Here is a 16,237-nt window from a genome sequence, read left to right as displayed (position 1 = left end):
AAATGCTTACTGACGGCATAATTTTCCAACACCTTGAAGATGATGCTGTTTGTAAAGGTTTAATTTGATTGATCATTCAATTAAAAACCCTCATAAAATTTTCCACGGGATAGTTTTCTCGAAAGTCACAATGACGGGTTGCACATGTTATATTGGGCGAATTTTTAAAGTTTTCACAACCTACTTGTGCAAGTTGATTTTAACAGGGTGTGTTCAGATAAGGACAGCCAAAGTGGTGCCATGACCATTTTTTGTTTGAAATGAAACTTTAATATTGTGTAGAGCATTGTACCTTCACCATGGAATTGGCATTAGCTTAGTGAGAAACACCATCGTTGAATTAATAAAAAAATATTTAGAACGCGATGGGTCCGTACTACTTTCCACATTGCTTGGTGTGGCAATTTCGGGGTCCTGTAAAACGAAGTGAAATTTTTTACGAATTTTCCTAATTTTTTAAACAAGTATTCGCAAGCTGTCTGCCCGATTTGTGAAAATTGAATTTTCAATATTTATATTTTTTTGAGAAAATATTTCTCAAACTTATTAGCGAGAGCAATGACGTTCAAAAGTGGCACTCCTAAAAACAGTTTTTTACACATCTTCCTAAAGGCTCACCCGTATAATTTTTGAGACGTATTTACTAGGGGCTGCTGAACACCTCATACTCTGCTCAATGCTCTACTAAGAAAACTTATCAAAATACCGCTTCGTGAAATGCGACAAAAAATGAAAATTTTGAAAAAAGGCCCACCTTTCGACGTCATTTAAAAAAAATCATGTTTCTCAATTTCCGCGATATTTACACGAAATGGCATTCAATTCCTGAGTATTCTAGAAAGCTAAACATTTGTGGCATTATTTTTGTTCTAACTCGCAAAAATAAGGTCCCATTCAACACGTTTTTTAAATGTCCGATCAACGATTGAGTGGCAGTTCGCCGTGAAAAAAAGGACAAGTAATTATGGCTGTTTCTTACATTTTAGAAACCTAAGTGACTGATATAAAGAAAACTGATCATAGCATTCATATTTACCATGGTTCAACTTGTTAGTTGCAGTAGGGATTAAAATAATTGTGACGTTTCTGAGCTTGTTTCTCCCACCACAGTAAGGATACCATTTTATTTCTTTATCGCCTTGCCCTAGCTGTGTCATAAACCCATATGTTTGATTTCTGACTCTGCTTAACCGCACATCATTGGTAATTTACCCCATGTATAATCAAGCAACCCAGCTGCTGGCACTGAGAATATTTGACATGCGCTAGTCATAGTCAAATGTGTATTTCCGGTTTACCTGCTGGTACATGCGAAGTGCTAACTGCAAAACAACTTCGTCTTCCCAACTGTCCGTCTTGCAGGCTTCCGGGGATAATAAATAGATGTGCTTCTTGAACATTTTGTTTTTAGCTGTTGAAAAGATAAACTTTTATCCCAGTACAAAATCTGACATTTACTTTGGACACTTCAAGGTTAAGGGGAAGCTGCAGTTGTTTATTTCCAAGGATGTTCAAAGATCCGACAAACAGTGGTCAGAAGCTTTGCTTATGCTGTAGGAATTACTTCCCAACGAAGGTAGATGATACCATTTACCGCAGAGGCAAAGGAGTGTGTTCACGTGCATTGCGATGTCGAGAAAGACTACAACGACTGTTTGCGGAGCACAGTCAATGATTCGGCTCATGAATGCTTGGGGTTGGTCGAAATCAAGCGACATCTTGAAGAGCATGCTTCAATATGCGCTTTAATAATGTGTATAAATAACGGTGTTGCCACCCAATTTAGGAGCAAATATCAGTTCCTGGAGGTCCACAGAAGTGAATGTAGGGTGAAAAAGTGGCTTTTCACTGGAACTGGACATGACAAAAGTGCGCACAATGGCGTGGAGAGCCTTGTCAAGCATCAAGCTGATGTGCATATTTTGCATTGACCTTCAAGCCAAGCCGCACAAAGTACTAAACAGTTCGGGGACATCATCCTGGAAAAGTGAATTTCGTCGTGTTATATCTTGGTGATGGCGATATCGCCACATTTGAGAATAAAGAAGAGAAAAGCAAAAATGTTCCGCCGATACTCGGCATGCCGCACCCGCCGCAGTCGCTCAGTGGCTAAGGCGTTCTGCTGCTGAGCACGAGGTCGCGGGTTCGATTCCCGGTCGCGCCGGCGGCTTTTCTGATGGAGGCGAAAAGCAGAAACGCCCGTGTGTACAAGATTTCGGCGCACATTAAAGATTTACAGGTGGGCAAAATTAATCCGGAGACCTCCACTACGGCGCACCTAATCGCCTGCGTTGCGTCGGCGCGTTAAACCCTACAATCAATCAATTACTCGGTATCCCGTATCCTCCCGGAAATAGCGAACTCAAACGAAATAAGTTGAAGGTACACAACATCGAACTCGGACTCGGAAAGCCAGCGACAGTTTTCACCTCTGCTTGCCGACACTTTGAAGATCCTTGGAAATAAACAACTGCAGCTTCCCCTTAACCTTACAGTGTCCAAAGTAAAGGTTGTCAGATTTTGTAGTGGGATAAAAGTTTATCTTTCCAACAGCTAAAGACAAAATGTTCAAGAAGCACATCTATTTATTATCCTCGGAAGCCTGCAAGACGGACAGTTGGGAAGACGAAGTTGTTTTGCAGTTAGCACTTCGCATGTACCAGCAGGTAGAACGGAAATACACATTTGACTATGACGATCGCATGTCACAAATTCTCAGTGCCAGCAGTGAGGTTGCTTGCGTATAAATGGAGTAAATTACCAATAATGTGCGGTTAAGCAGCGTCAGAAAACAAACATATGCGTTTATGACACAGCTAGGGCAAGGCGATAAAGAAATAAAATGGTAGCCTTACTCTGGTGGGAGAAACACGCTCAGAGACGTCAATTATTTTAATCCCTACTGCAACTAACAAGTTGAACGATGGTAAATATGAATACTATGATGAGTTTTCTTTATATCAGTCGCTTTAGTTTTCTAAAATGTGACAAACAGCCATAAATATTTGTCTTTTTCACTGCGAACTGCTACTCAACCGTTGATCGGACATTAAATAACTGTGTTAAATGGGACCTCATTTTCGCGAGTGAGAACAAAAAACATGCAACAAATGTTTAGCTTTCTAGAATACTCAGGAATTGAATGCCATTTCGTGTAAATATCGCGGAAATTGAGAAACATGATTTTTTTTAAATGACGTCGAAAGGTGGCCTTTTTTTCAAAATTTTCATTTTTTGTCGCATTTCACGAAGCGGTATTTTGATAAGTTTTCTTAGTAGAGCATTGAGCAGAGTATGAGGTGTTCAGCAGCCCCTAGTAAATACGTCTCAAAAACTATACGGGTGAGCCTTTAGGAAGATGTGTAAAAAACTGTTTTTAGGAGTGCCACTTTTGAACGTCATTGCTCTCGCTAATAAGTTTGAGAAATATTTTCTCAAAAAAATATAAATATTGCAAATTCAATTTTCACAAATCGGGCAGAACAGCTTGCGAATACTTGTTTAAAAAATTAGGAAAATTCGTAAAAAATTTCACTTCGTTTTACAGGACCCCGAAATTGCCACACCAAGCAATGTGGAAAGTAGCCCGGACCCAACGCGTTCTAAATATTTTTTTATTAAATCAACGATGGTGTTTCTCACTAAGCTAATGCCAGTTCCATGGTGAAGGTACAATGCTCTACACAATATTAAAGTTTCATTTGAAACAAAAAATGGTCATGGCACCACTTTGGCTGTCCTTATCTGAACACACCCAAATTTTGGGAGCACCGCAACGACATTCTTGGCGCCGCCATCTTGGTGCGGTGAAGATTAGAAAACATGGCCGCTGGGCGAAGCAGTTTCTCGTGGGTCAGGCAAAGTGCTCTTCGCCGATTTCTACCGCGGTTTTGGTTATGGGGGTAGCCGAGTTTAAATTTAGTCGTTTGACCTATTGCGGGAAGTTACGCGACTCGAAGGAAGGGGGTTCATAAAAAATAACGGGGTAATCGCGATATCGTCGTGTTTCGGCCTTGAGTGTGAGGCGCGGTGCGTGCTTTAAGTGACATTTGGGACTCATTGCGACGTTATAAGACACCGAGTTATTGTTGCTATTGACAGTGAGCTTGCGAGCGGCGGGAGTGGGACGATGGACACTGCAGAATTGGCGGCGCAGGCTGCATCACCGCCAAATGTTCAAGCAGTGTCCGATAGCGGGACGGGCTATTATGGCACGCTAGTAATAATGGTTCATCTATCTGAATAGAAATATAATGCCAAAACATACCAATACTCTAAAATCGATCGTAGTGAACGCCCACCTTGTAGCTTGAAATGGGAGGGCTAGTGGGGTGCGACAACTGTCAGCTCGCTTCGCGCAACTTTCGCCGTGGCTCTCATTTGTGCGTAACGCCGAGTCTGGGATTACAAAAATAACAACTTCGGCATTCACAGGATAATAAAAATTCCTTAAAATTGCTTAGTTTGTTAATTCAATATTTTCAACGGAACTCCGCATTATCTATGCATAGAGCCCAAGAATGTAGAAATGGTGTGAAAAAGTTAGTGTAGTTCGTTCCTTGTGATACTCAGGTAGAAAAAACTTTATTGAAAGGCTGTTTCAGTGTTATGTACGTTCAAAACCGGTTAAAAAGCGCACTCCCCCCCTCCGCCCCCCCCCGCCACCCGAGTGACCAAAATTTTATTTTTTAGGCTCCTAAAAGGACATAATAAATGTCATTCTTCTGCTCCAAATCAAGGTTGTTCTGCTCCAAAATCCAAATGTCGCTGATCCAGAAGCTCCTCCGAAATCTGGTTCAGCTGTCTCACCCCCTGATTGTGTTGTCTTATTGTCAAGCTTGAGATTGTGAATTTTGAGTTCCGAACGTTTGTAGGGGACCCTATCAAATGCATTAGAGAAATCAATAAAGATGACATCGACACGACGGGAAGAGTTAAGCGCAGAGTGAAGGTCAGTAAGTAGTTCGAATAGTTGCGATTGACATGAGAAATTATGACGAAAACCGAGTTGGTTGTTTAGGAGCAACTTATTTAGGTTAAGATGAGCCATTGCATTGGTGAGGAGGATATGTTCGAGAAGTTTACACCCTGTGGATATCAAAGAAATTAATTGGTCTGTCGTTGTATGGCTGGGTATTATAACCAGATTTAAATATTGGAATTACGTAAGCAGATTTCCAGTGCTCTGGCAGACAATCTGTATCTAAAGATTGTTGAAAGAAAAATTAACGCGATCAAGAAGGCTTTGAAGTGGCTGGTTAATTTTAAAAGCTTAGCCCTAATGCCGTCAAGGCCGGGGCTGGTGTTAAGTGCTAGCGATCAATTGCACAAGCTACACTCTGTGCAGTAACTGTGATAGCAGAAAATTGATTAAGGATAATTCGATGTGGCAAGTTTAGGTTGCTATCAAGCGGTCGCTCAATAGTGTGCAGTTCGGAAAAGAAATGGTTGTGTCTCAGCGCATCCGGCTAAGCTCAAAGTGTTGCCATCCTCTCCTCGGAGTGCTGGCACTGAGTTGCTTTCTTTTGGATTGGCAGAGCTCCAGAATTTCTTAGGGTCATTCTTTAATATGTTGGTGAGCGTGTCATCGTTATCCTTATTTTTCGCTTCAAGAATTCCTTTTCTCATTGTTTCGAAACGTTTTTATAGTTCTTCCAATCATCCGACGGGTTTTTTTGACGCTTTAGTGTACGCTGTTTTTTCCTATAAAGCCATATTTTAATGTCATGGGTGAACCACGAATAATCCGCTCTTTCACTTATTGTAACCACCGGTACAAACAGTCGTTTTATTTCGGTTAATGTATCGTGAAATGAGCACCAATTTTGTTCAGTAGACTGATTACAAAAGTTAGATATGAATATATTTAAAAAGGGCTGTAGCAATCTGCTAAGCTTATCTGTGTCTGGGCGTGCGTAGGTTAATATATGTTTTCAGCTGTTTGTTTGGTTGGCACGTGGCAGAGGCAGAGAGCAGTGAACTGCCCTATGATCACTTATTTCTTCTAGTACCTGAACTTTAGTGCTGTCAGTATAATTCGTTGTTATTTTGTTACAACCTGTTGGTTACTGCGCAATCTGTTGTGGATGATGATAACGGACAAGGTGCAAAAAGCTACATTGTTCATGGCGATTAGGATGAAAAGGGACAGATAAAGTGGAGCAGTTGATTAAAAGATAGTTAACGCCGCCGCGAAGTGCTAAAAACAATCAGCAAACCTCAGAAAAATAGAATCAATGGCTTTTTGAAGAAGCTCTGCAAAATCGTGCCGGCTATCAGGGGTTTGGTAACGGGCACCAATGATGCAGCGAATGTGATCAAATATGATGAAACCCAGACAATTTCAAGGGGGGAATCTAAAGGAAGAAGGTTTGGGTGATAGATTACTTTTATCGCAATGATTACGCCGCAACCTCGGAATCCCAATCTATCTTAACAAAACAGAACGACCGATTGTGTAAACGGAAGTTCGCTGCTCGTTACGTCCTGGGACGACCACGATTCAGTACCTACAACGATGCGGGCAGAGCATTTGTGCACGAGAGCATTTATTGCATCAAGTTTTTTTTAAGTGCGAATGCACTTCTTAAGCGAGCCTGAATCGTCCGCCGCCATCGTCCGCATAGCAACAGCTGCGGGTGCGCGCGCTCCTCGTCTTCCTCCTCGTCTTCCCTAGCAACGGGGGGAGATGGGCGCGCGCTACTCTCCTCCTCCTCTCTCCGCTCAGTGACTGCGGGTGTTGGGCGCCTCCTCTCCACTCCAAGATCACGATATCCACCGTAATCGCGCAATCAACAACCGTGCATTCGCACTTACACACTCTCCACCTCGGGGAAGTGCGAGGGAATTTTTATAAACGCTGTGAGACTTAAATAAAAGCAGTGAAAATAGTCCTTGAGGAAAGTATTTTTTTGTTGCTTACACCATGATAACGCACTCCTTTGCCGAGTCGTAACGGAATGTGGAATAATGCATCTGAAGCTTGTTAAAGCGCAGCGTAAATTTTTCATCGCCTTGGTGTTGAGCCTTAGCGTAGGCGCGTAACTTCTTTCTGGCAAGTTGGACTTTTGGCGAGAAATCCTCCTCAAGCCAGACCTTGGGGTTCTGGATGACTTTCAACTTCGGGGCGCTAGGCATAGATTCTAATTTCGAAATGAAGTTCCGAAACTTCGGTATTATAGCGCAATCAAAGTCAGGTCGGCGTTTTGCTCATGTACGAGTTCATGGGGTGTCGCCAGACTCAATCTGAACATGTTTTGAGAAGTCTCTGACTATTCTTTTAGACTCTACCTGCCCCGCGTGATCTTCTTCTGGAAGACCTTTGATTGTAACGTTATTTCGCCTAATTCGATTGTTCATATTGTCCACGACGTCATCCAGTACTTCGTTTGTCTGGCAAACAATTTTCATGACTTCCTGAACAATTCCCCACCACCCTCGGGTGGTCATAATTTCATTTGCTATTTGGCATGTTCATTCATGTTTTGCGCGTTTACGCTATTGGGTAAGAAACCGGTTGTACTCCCGCGGTACCGGGAGGCGCTTGCCTCATTTTCTCGATGTCCCTACCATACTCACCACGACGGCGCGGCGGCGGTCAGAAAACGAGGGAGGTGCGCCGTTTGGTGGGTGAGCAAACACACTTTTCGGCAGTGTACGGGGATTGGACGCAAAGTGCCGTGATTGCAAAGCTCTAGTGATCACATCGAAGTTAAAACTGGTGCCGTGGTCCCGTTTCACGCTTTGTAAAAGACCCGCGAAACTTTGTAAGCAGGCCGGGGGTGGCGAGAATGACGCATTAGGGAAATTGGGCTGACGGTAAGGCAAATAAGAAACAGCGGCCGCGACCGGGAGGCATATTTTTTCCTTCTACCGCGTCTCTTCTTTCCATTGACACGGGTCTCGAATGCCTGGACTGTGATTCGCTGCCGCTTAGGGCAGGTAAACGGATGGCGGGTGGGCTTAAACCGCGTGAGGTGAACTTTTTATGGGTCCCCTGAAGGTGAACAGGGCGCAGCAGGAAAACGAATACCGCACCCCAACGTTCTCCCGGACGTGTGGGTTTGCGCGGTTTTATGCAGAAATGCATTATAGTCGAGGGTTGTCGTGCGTCCCTTGGCCGGCGTGCGCAGTGCGTCTGATGATGATTGTGGCACGATGCCCCTAGGGATTGGCCAACCAAACAATCCATCACGAGATAGCTTCGCGTTCAACCACCATCGTCATCTTCCCGTAGGGGAACCGCTGAAGAAGAAGAAGGAGAAGAAGACAAAGCTGCGAAGAGGAGGGCTGCGTGAGTTTTGGCTACCGTTATCCTCCTCGGCCGGCGCATCTTCCCGATCTGAACCCGGTCGAAGAGCGGCTCATCGCGCCTCGACTCCCCTTCTTGAGCATCAGGCGGCTGACTCGAGGCAACGGGCAGTTTGGAATCAAGGGACAGGCGGTGAACGTGCCCATCGACGTATCGAAGGTTGTGCGGTGCCTTCCTCGCATGGTACCCGAGGACGTTGCGTTCGACGTTCGCATTTCTGCATCCTCACAATCCCCCTCGGGGAGGTGCGGGGAATTTTTTTCGTTTTGGCCACTCAGTCATTTTCAGGGTGCAGTAACGGGGGCACGAATCCCGGCGGAATGCCCTGCGGTGAGTGTTTAATTCGCGGTGCGTCGATGTTTCGGGAATGGATTCGTAAGCCTTGGTGGTACGAACGATTTCCTTGCGGCTGCGAGTAGGCCAGTAGACTGACTTTCCATCGAGTGGTCGCGTGATTCTGTGAGCGTAATTTTAGGTCCGCCAGCGAGCGGCTTAACAGCGACAACCGTGGCGGTAGGCCCGAAACCATGGTACCATGATGTTTCGTGGCCTAGAAAAAGCCGTTGTCTTTGCTCTACGTGGTTAAGACACACCGCGCCGAGTTTGCAAAGCCCTTGCTAAAAAAAACAATGTAAAAAAGACCGAAGTGGGCTCATTTACCTCTTCGCAAGGAGACTGCGAAGTGTTGCAAGGAAGGCTTAACGGGCCAGAATGACCGATCGGGAGGATTTCGCGCGGCCGCAGTGAAATTGTAGGGCGCTCAAGCACCAGAGAGGGGTTTTGTTTCAATTCTATGACATCTTTTGGTTCGATTTGAACGGGTTCCGTGTGCCTGGGCTGCGGTTTACCGGCGCTCGCGGCGCAGAAACGGGCCGCGGTTGCGCGGGGGGGGGGGGGGGGGGGCGGGGGGAGGGGGGGATTTATTTGGTTCTTGCAATAGAATCGGGTGCCACAGGCGCACGAAAAGCGCCGCCACTTTCGCCCGAACGTGTGCGTTTCCAAAGTTACTCATTTTGGCCTCTCCGTCATTTGAAATGTGCAGTTACGGGTGCCACAACCACGGCACAACGCTCCGCTCAGGCGACCGGGTTTGTTAAGCCGCATCAGTTTCTCGGTGCTGGCATCGGCGGGGTTTGCTGCCGAAACGACTTCTTTACAGCCACGAGTAGGCAGGGAAATTAGCTTTTGAAGGAGGGCCCGCATGATTTGCCAAGCCCGAATTTGGGGCCACCTACCTTCCGGCGAATCTTGGACAATCGCGGCGGTAGCCGCAAAACGATGGGATGGCAATGCATGCTTGCCCGACAAAACGCTCTTATCTTAACTCTATGGACTTGAGACGCACACTATCGTGTTTATCAGAAACCTGTCAACTATGTAATCTAAAACCAGCTGCATGGGGCCTTTTGCCGCTTCGGTACAGCCCGGAGAAGTGTTGTAGACAAAGCTTTGAAGCTTCGCGGCATGACTCCCCCTCCTTAGTGGGCTTTGTCGCACATCCCAGCAGTAGTGCAAAAAGCCGAACCCTGGTTGGATGGGCGGAAGAGAAAAAAACCACAACAAATTGCATGAATTGCTTACAAATTGCCGAAAATTTCTAGTGCTTCTTGGACACATTGCCAAAACGCACTGACCCTACAGTGTCCGGCGTTTCCGAAGCAATGCACGAATGGCGGAAGTAACGCGTTTAATCATTATGTCACTGTGGATGTGGATAATTCCTTAAACTGGATTGAAAAGAACACAAACGAAAAAACTCACTAAACGATAGAGAAATAACGAAATATCAAGATGACGAACTGACGAAGAAAACACCATCTTGGGCGTCTCCTCGAGAAAAATAAAATAAAAAAGCAAGGCACGGGAAAGAAGTGTGAGAAGAACAGTAGCGAAAACGAGACAGCCCTGTAATGTCCAGCGTTTTCACAACAATGGATGATTGGCAAAGGTTTCAATCGTTGTAAAAGCGTAAATGCAAAAGAAATGAGTCGAAGGGACTTTCTATAAAAGAAGCAAACCTAAAAAAGAGATAAACTAGACTGTACTAGATAAACTACACAAATTAACGTATGGATTAAAAAAGGATGCATCGCATGCGCCTATTCTGAAAAAAAAAAAAAAAACCACGAGCGCTACTTTAAGAATGCGGAAGGGCAAATGACCTTCCCTGCTGCGTGAGAGACACATATATCGAATAGCTTCTAAGCCTCCTCCGCTTTTACCTCAAAATTTCCGAGGCGGACGCCCCGCTGTGATTCAAACAATGTGAAGACACATCCCTTTGCCTCGAATACCTCCAAGATAAGTGTCGTAGCTGCGAGAAAGTCCAGGGCGTCTGATCCGACGTATCGAACCGCTCCAGTCACCGCCAGTATCTCGATTTGCTGAATGATCTTTATTTTGTGTTCGAGGTACGGCGACGGGGAATCCGCCCACAAAGTCGGAGAGGCATACGTAATAACGGTCAAAACCAATTGGGTATGCAGTTGCTTAACTTTTTCAGTCGGAATTCCGCAATTCATGTATAAAAATCTCATCAGTTTTCTGGCTGGTTATTTCTTCTTTTGTTCGGAGGTAATTTGCACGCAGCGTGCAGGTGAACCGTTGGTCAAACATCACCCCCACCAACTTCATTTCCGTTCCCCGTTTTAAACATACCCCACACAAGCGGATTTCGGTAATGCATGCGTCACACACACCCGTCTGTTTGGCAATAGAGATTACGAACATTTGGCTAGGTGAAGACTTCTCTAGCAGTTGTTACCCATGCTCCTGCCGTCTGGAACGCCGAGTTTGCTATGCGTTGCAGCTCGCGATGCTGATTTTCTGAAACTCTAAGGTCAGTTTCGTCCGCGTCCGCTTGGAAATTGATCCCGCAAGGAAAGGGCGTCTCCAAAATGTCGTGAATCCAGAATGTTTCACAAAAGCGGACTAACGGGATCCCCCTGGCTGGAGAGGCTACAGTAAATGCTACAGGTGTCATTTGTGACAATTCGTGACAATTAGTTTTAGTGGGCTTGGCAGCGCTTCTACAATGACGTACGCTTCCCTGCACCGTCGTTTCGCTCTACAGGCCCTTGCCGTCGCCCCGTCTGCAATATTCATCCCAGTTCACGGACCCCAGGACCAAAATGCACGGTGCTCGGCCTACCCCCTGGCTGAGTTCCCGCACAAGCCTCCGCACCCGACAATAGCCTGGACCACCCCCCTCCGTACCAGCCCTGCAACGATCCCCACGGAGCAGCTGCTCTTGCGCAGCCGACGCACTGTCTGGATCACGAGCCAAGTGGTCAACTACGGCATCTCCCCATCAGGATATAAGAAGTGTCGGAATCGCAGCGCTGTTCAGTGGGCTTGGCAGCGCTTCTACAATGGCCTACACTTACCTGCACCGTCTTTTCGCCCTACAGGCCCTTGCCGTCGCCACGTCTTCAATAATCATCCCGGTTCACCTACCCCAGCCAAACTAACTTTCTCAGGCAATATACTATCTTTCGAAAAGACAGATCCGGTTGCACTCATTCATCAGGTTGTGTAGGTTTAGCTGTTAAAAAGTCGGTGACCTGCCAAGAACTAAACCAACAAACTAATGTAGAAGCTGTAGCGATCAGGGCCGTTATTTTTGGTAGGTTAACAACTACATGCTCTATATACTTGCGCCCGACTATCACCTAACAACAGCAGATATTGAAAGTTCAATAGATCAACTTCCGGCACCATTTTTGTTAGTAGGGGTATTGAATGCACACCACCCGCTCTGGGGTTCAGCACTGGCCGACCCTCGAGGGCGACTCCTCGAAAAATTCTTGTTGTCCTCTGGTACTTGTCTGTTCAATAAGAAACAAGCTATTTCTTAGCGCAACACAATACATTTTCTTCAATTGACCTAGTGCTGGGGTCCGCCACTCTATTTCCACTAGTTGAATGGAGTGTTGCTTCAAATCCATATGGCAGTGATCACTTTCCTCTCATACCTAAATTAGCTCACAACCCGGCATTTTCAACCATCCTAACAAGGTTTAAAGAAGAGGAAGCAAACTGAAAGAAGTTCAAAGAATTATCTGAGCTTCCTTACACATTCGTACAGCATCTAGACATTTACCAAGCCACAGACGTTTTTACTGCGCATATTATCGATGCCGCATATTTCTCTATTCTTCAAGCTTCAATAAACACAAAAAACAGCCCCAGACCATCATGGAACGATGAGTGTACGACTGCAAGCAAAGAACAAGATAAAGCTTGGGGAACCTTCAGAGGATATCCAACACTCGAATACCTCATTGCATTTGAACGAGGAAAAGCCAAAGGGAGACGAATCTGACGTGCTGCAAAAACAGAGAGCTGGAGAACATTCCTGACCTCTATAAATTCATTCACTGCTACACACAATGTAAGGAAAAGAATAAGAGCACTTCAGGGTCAGAACACGAACACTCTCCCACCTATTAGCACGATAGGTGACACATCAGACGATCAGGCCAACGCCTTCGGCAAGCATTTCGAACATATCTCCAGCTCTACCCACTATTCAACAGAATTTCTTCATCATAAAAAGATTGCAGAACGTAAACCTCCTTTCTTCACAGACCTCAACCACACCGTTATGCCGGACATAACGTTTGTACCTAGTGCTATTACGAAAATCATCGGGTCTATCAAACTAACCTCCTCATCTTGTGGTGACGGTATTCACTCCAAGATACTAAAAAAGAAAAAGCAAATCACGAGTGTCATTTTATTTATTCTGTGATGGTACCATTACACTGGAAAGTTGGTAAGATTGCTGCAGTTCCAAAAAAAGATTCATCATCTTCCCCCACTAACTGTCGACGTAGTAAAATTCTTGACCAGCAATCTGTTTTTTACCCGAACCTACAGGCTTTTTAAAGGGAATCTCCTGTGACACACAGTTAGCACTATTTTTAACGATATCAGTTCAAGTGTTGATGTTTATGTAACTGTGGATGTCCTGTTCTTTTATTTCAAAAAAGCCTTCCACAAAGGTCCTCATAAGCGGCTGTACCGAAAACTTTCGTGCCTAGACATTAATCCCCTTATTCCTAACTGGCTGAAATCCGGTTTACGTAACCGTAATCAATTCCTGCAAACTAAGAATTTTCCCTCGCCTATGTCACCCGTACTTTCTGGACTGCCACAGGGCACTGTTCATGTACCTCTTCTTTTACTAATTTATATTAATAACCTGCCTACTAACTTTCTCTCTAACGTAAGGCTTTTTGTTGATGATTGTGTTATTTATCGTCCTCTTAATAGCGAAAATTTTGCCGATATCCTTAAGCCAGATTTATTTCTCATTACGGAATTGTGGGAGGAATGGCTAATTACCATAAAGGTTAACAAACCATCGCTCATTTCTTTCCATCGCCGCCAGACGTACCCATTACATAACTACTTCCTGAATGGGTCAGTTATGTCATCTGTTTCTTCATATAAGTATTTAGACATTACACTTTCTCAAAACCGGTCATGGTCTGTCCACATTACACATATAACAAACGAAGCTAACCGGGTGCTGGGCTACGTACGACGTACCCTCAAACTCGCCCCAGCGGCTGTTAAAACAGTAGCCTATACTACACTTGTGCGACACAAACTGGAGTACGCATGTGCAGTTCGGGACGCTCATCAATCTAACCCTTCATCATGCATTGAATCAGTCCAAAATCGTGCCGCCCGTTTTATTTTTAATGCCTACCCATACCACACCAGCGTGACTGACCTTAAGTCTAAATCTAACCTACCAAATCTTGCAACAAGACGCAAAAGTGCCCGCATATGTTTGTACCATAAATTCTATCACTCGTCTCTTGATAACTCTGTCGTTACGCATGTTCACCGCCACTCATGCCGTATGAATCACCCAAAAGCAGTTTATCCACCGCATGCCCATACTTCTGCGCATATTCAATCTTTCTTTATTGAAAATGCCATTGACTGGAACGGTCTCCCCATTGAAGCCACGCACCACTCCGATGCCGCTAATTTCGAATCAGCCATCGAACGAATCATCCTCCTAGAAGATTGGCGACCTCATGTAATACCCCTCCCTAAGGGCATTTGAGGATGTAATAAATAAGTAAATAGGGTACTTGAAAGTAAATGCGAAAGATCACTTCTCTCGGAAGTACGAATTCATTATGTACAGCCTCCCAAATTTTTATTAATATAACGGTAGCGGCGACTTATCGGCGTGTCAGCGTCTTAATAGGGTGTTCACTGGCAAAATAGGCGTGAGTACGCGCGCGCTAAGACCTATCCGTTGTGGGAGCGTCGTCTGCTCCGCTGTTCTCCTCAGGGCGACACACCCGTTGTTTTCATTATCTTACAAGGCCATTTCGCTACCGCCGAAGGTAGCTAGCCGCGTGGGGCGCGAGTTTTTTTTTTTTTCATAAGTTATGTTATTAATCTCATTATAATGCGCCACGGCGTACGGCCATTCCAGCCATAAAACCAGTCCTGTTCTACTTTTATTTATCATTTCACTAGCATTCCTCACGGTGTGCGTGGAAAGTGATCCGAAAGATAAATCAAACGCGCATTGTATATGCGCATGGGCTTCAAATACTCATGGCTTCTCGTGAACAAAGTCACTCAGATGCAGCGGAAGGAGGCATACCACTCTCAAGGTAACAGCGTAGCAGGCGACACTCATACCGCAGATAGCCCTATGCGTGTGCGCGTATTCTCGCCTATTTCGCTGCTGAACACCGTGATCAGGCGCTGACATGCCGATCGGTTGTCGCTCTCGCTATATTTTTAAACATTTGGTAGGCTGTACATCCAAAGTTTATATACTAAAATTGTAACGATACAAAGAAGATTAGCATGGCCCCTGCGCAAGGATGACATGCAAATATCTGAAGGAGCATCATCATCATCTGCGCTTTAGCTAAGAAGATCCTGTTCTTCGGCTCTCGGCTTTTGCTGTCAATTCTGTGGATTTGTTTTCTTCTTGTTATCTCCCATAGGAAGGTCCATCAACGTATTTTGTTTTCCATTTTTGCGTGACTTATACGCAAGCCAAGGGAACAACCCACAGGTGCAAAGCCATTTTCCTCTAGCATGCGTGATTCGCGAGGGAAAAAAAAAACGCAAATTGCAAACCAGAGATGGAACATGCGTGTTACTCTTCCATATTTTTGGGAGTTAACCGTAAGCCGGGGAATAGCCCCATACTGGAAATCTGTTTTACTCTAGCGCACGTGATTCTCGCGGGGATTTCATTTGCAAAGGTGGCATGGGTGATTCGCGCTGTCCGGCGGCTGGATGCAGCTTTTTTTTTTTCAAACTTTGTTTTAATTTGGGTTCCTGCGCACGGCAAGGTGTAATATATCTGGCTAAAATTGGTTCGACAACGAACACTATACTCCAATGACAAACACTTGAAAGCAAATCTAGCGTTCTGCCGTGAAGGAAGAGAAAAAGAAAAAATCGTAAATTTTGAGCAGACGCTACCATGTCGCTCATTTGGACGCCACCTATCTGCGCATCTCAAGGGATGACATTCTTTCAAGTGATGGGTAATGTGGGTCATCTACCTATAACGGTGTTCAGAGACCAGCCAAGCTGCCTAGAGCGGCGTTTAGTCCTGAAGAACTGTGCAGGCTTGTTTCATCGTCATTATCATCATCTGGAAAAACAAAGATTGATTGATTCATTAAAAGGTATCCACGGAGGTTTCGAGAAGAAACTGTGACAACTAATACAATAAGAACATTGCGAAGGTTAATGGTGGGAGTAACCGTGAATCTCTTTACTTTTGCTATTGGCATAACCGACTTCATCATTCATAGTTCATTTCATGTTACTTATATGTGAGGTTTTGTTTTCTCCTCTTTCAATGGTGCGTGCCTTCCTAGAGCACGAGATATTTACTGTATTACTATACTATACTATATTTAC

The 16,237-nt window shown here is 44.9% G+C and overlaps 1 pseudogene; it reads left to right on the top strand.

Moving 5' to 3' along the window:
- The first annotated feature begins 15,104 nt into the window (after positions 1–15,104).
- On the top strand, positions 15,105–15,213 carry LOC144171260 (U6 spliceosomal RNA; annotated as a pseudogene).
- Positions 15,214–16,237: the final 1,024 nt, after the last annotated feature.

The sequence above is a fragment of the Haemaphysalis longicornis genome, unplaced genomic scaffold, assembly GCF_048455015.1.
Source record: "Haemaphysalis longicornis isolate Haplotype H1 unplaced genomic scaffold, Haemaphysalis longicornis Haplotype H1 scaffold_2, whole genome shotgun sequence".
In the NCBI taxonomy this organism is placed as follows: Eukaryota; Metazoa; Arthropoda; class Arachnida; order Ixodida; family Ixodidae; genus Haemaphysalis; species Haemaphysalis longicornis.
Note: the sequence above shows the minus strand (reverse complement) of the source record. Positions and strands in the feature narration are given on the sequence as shown.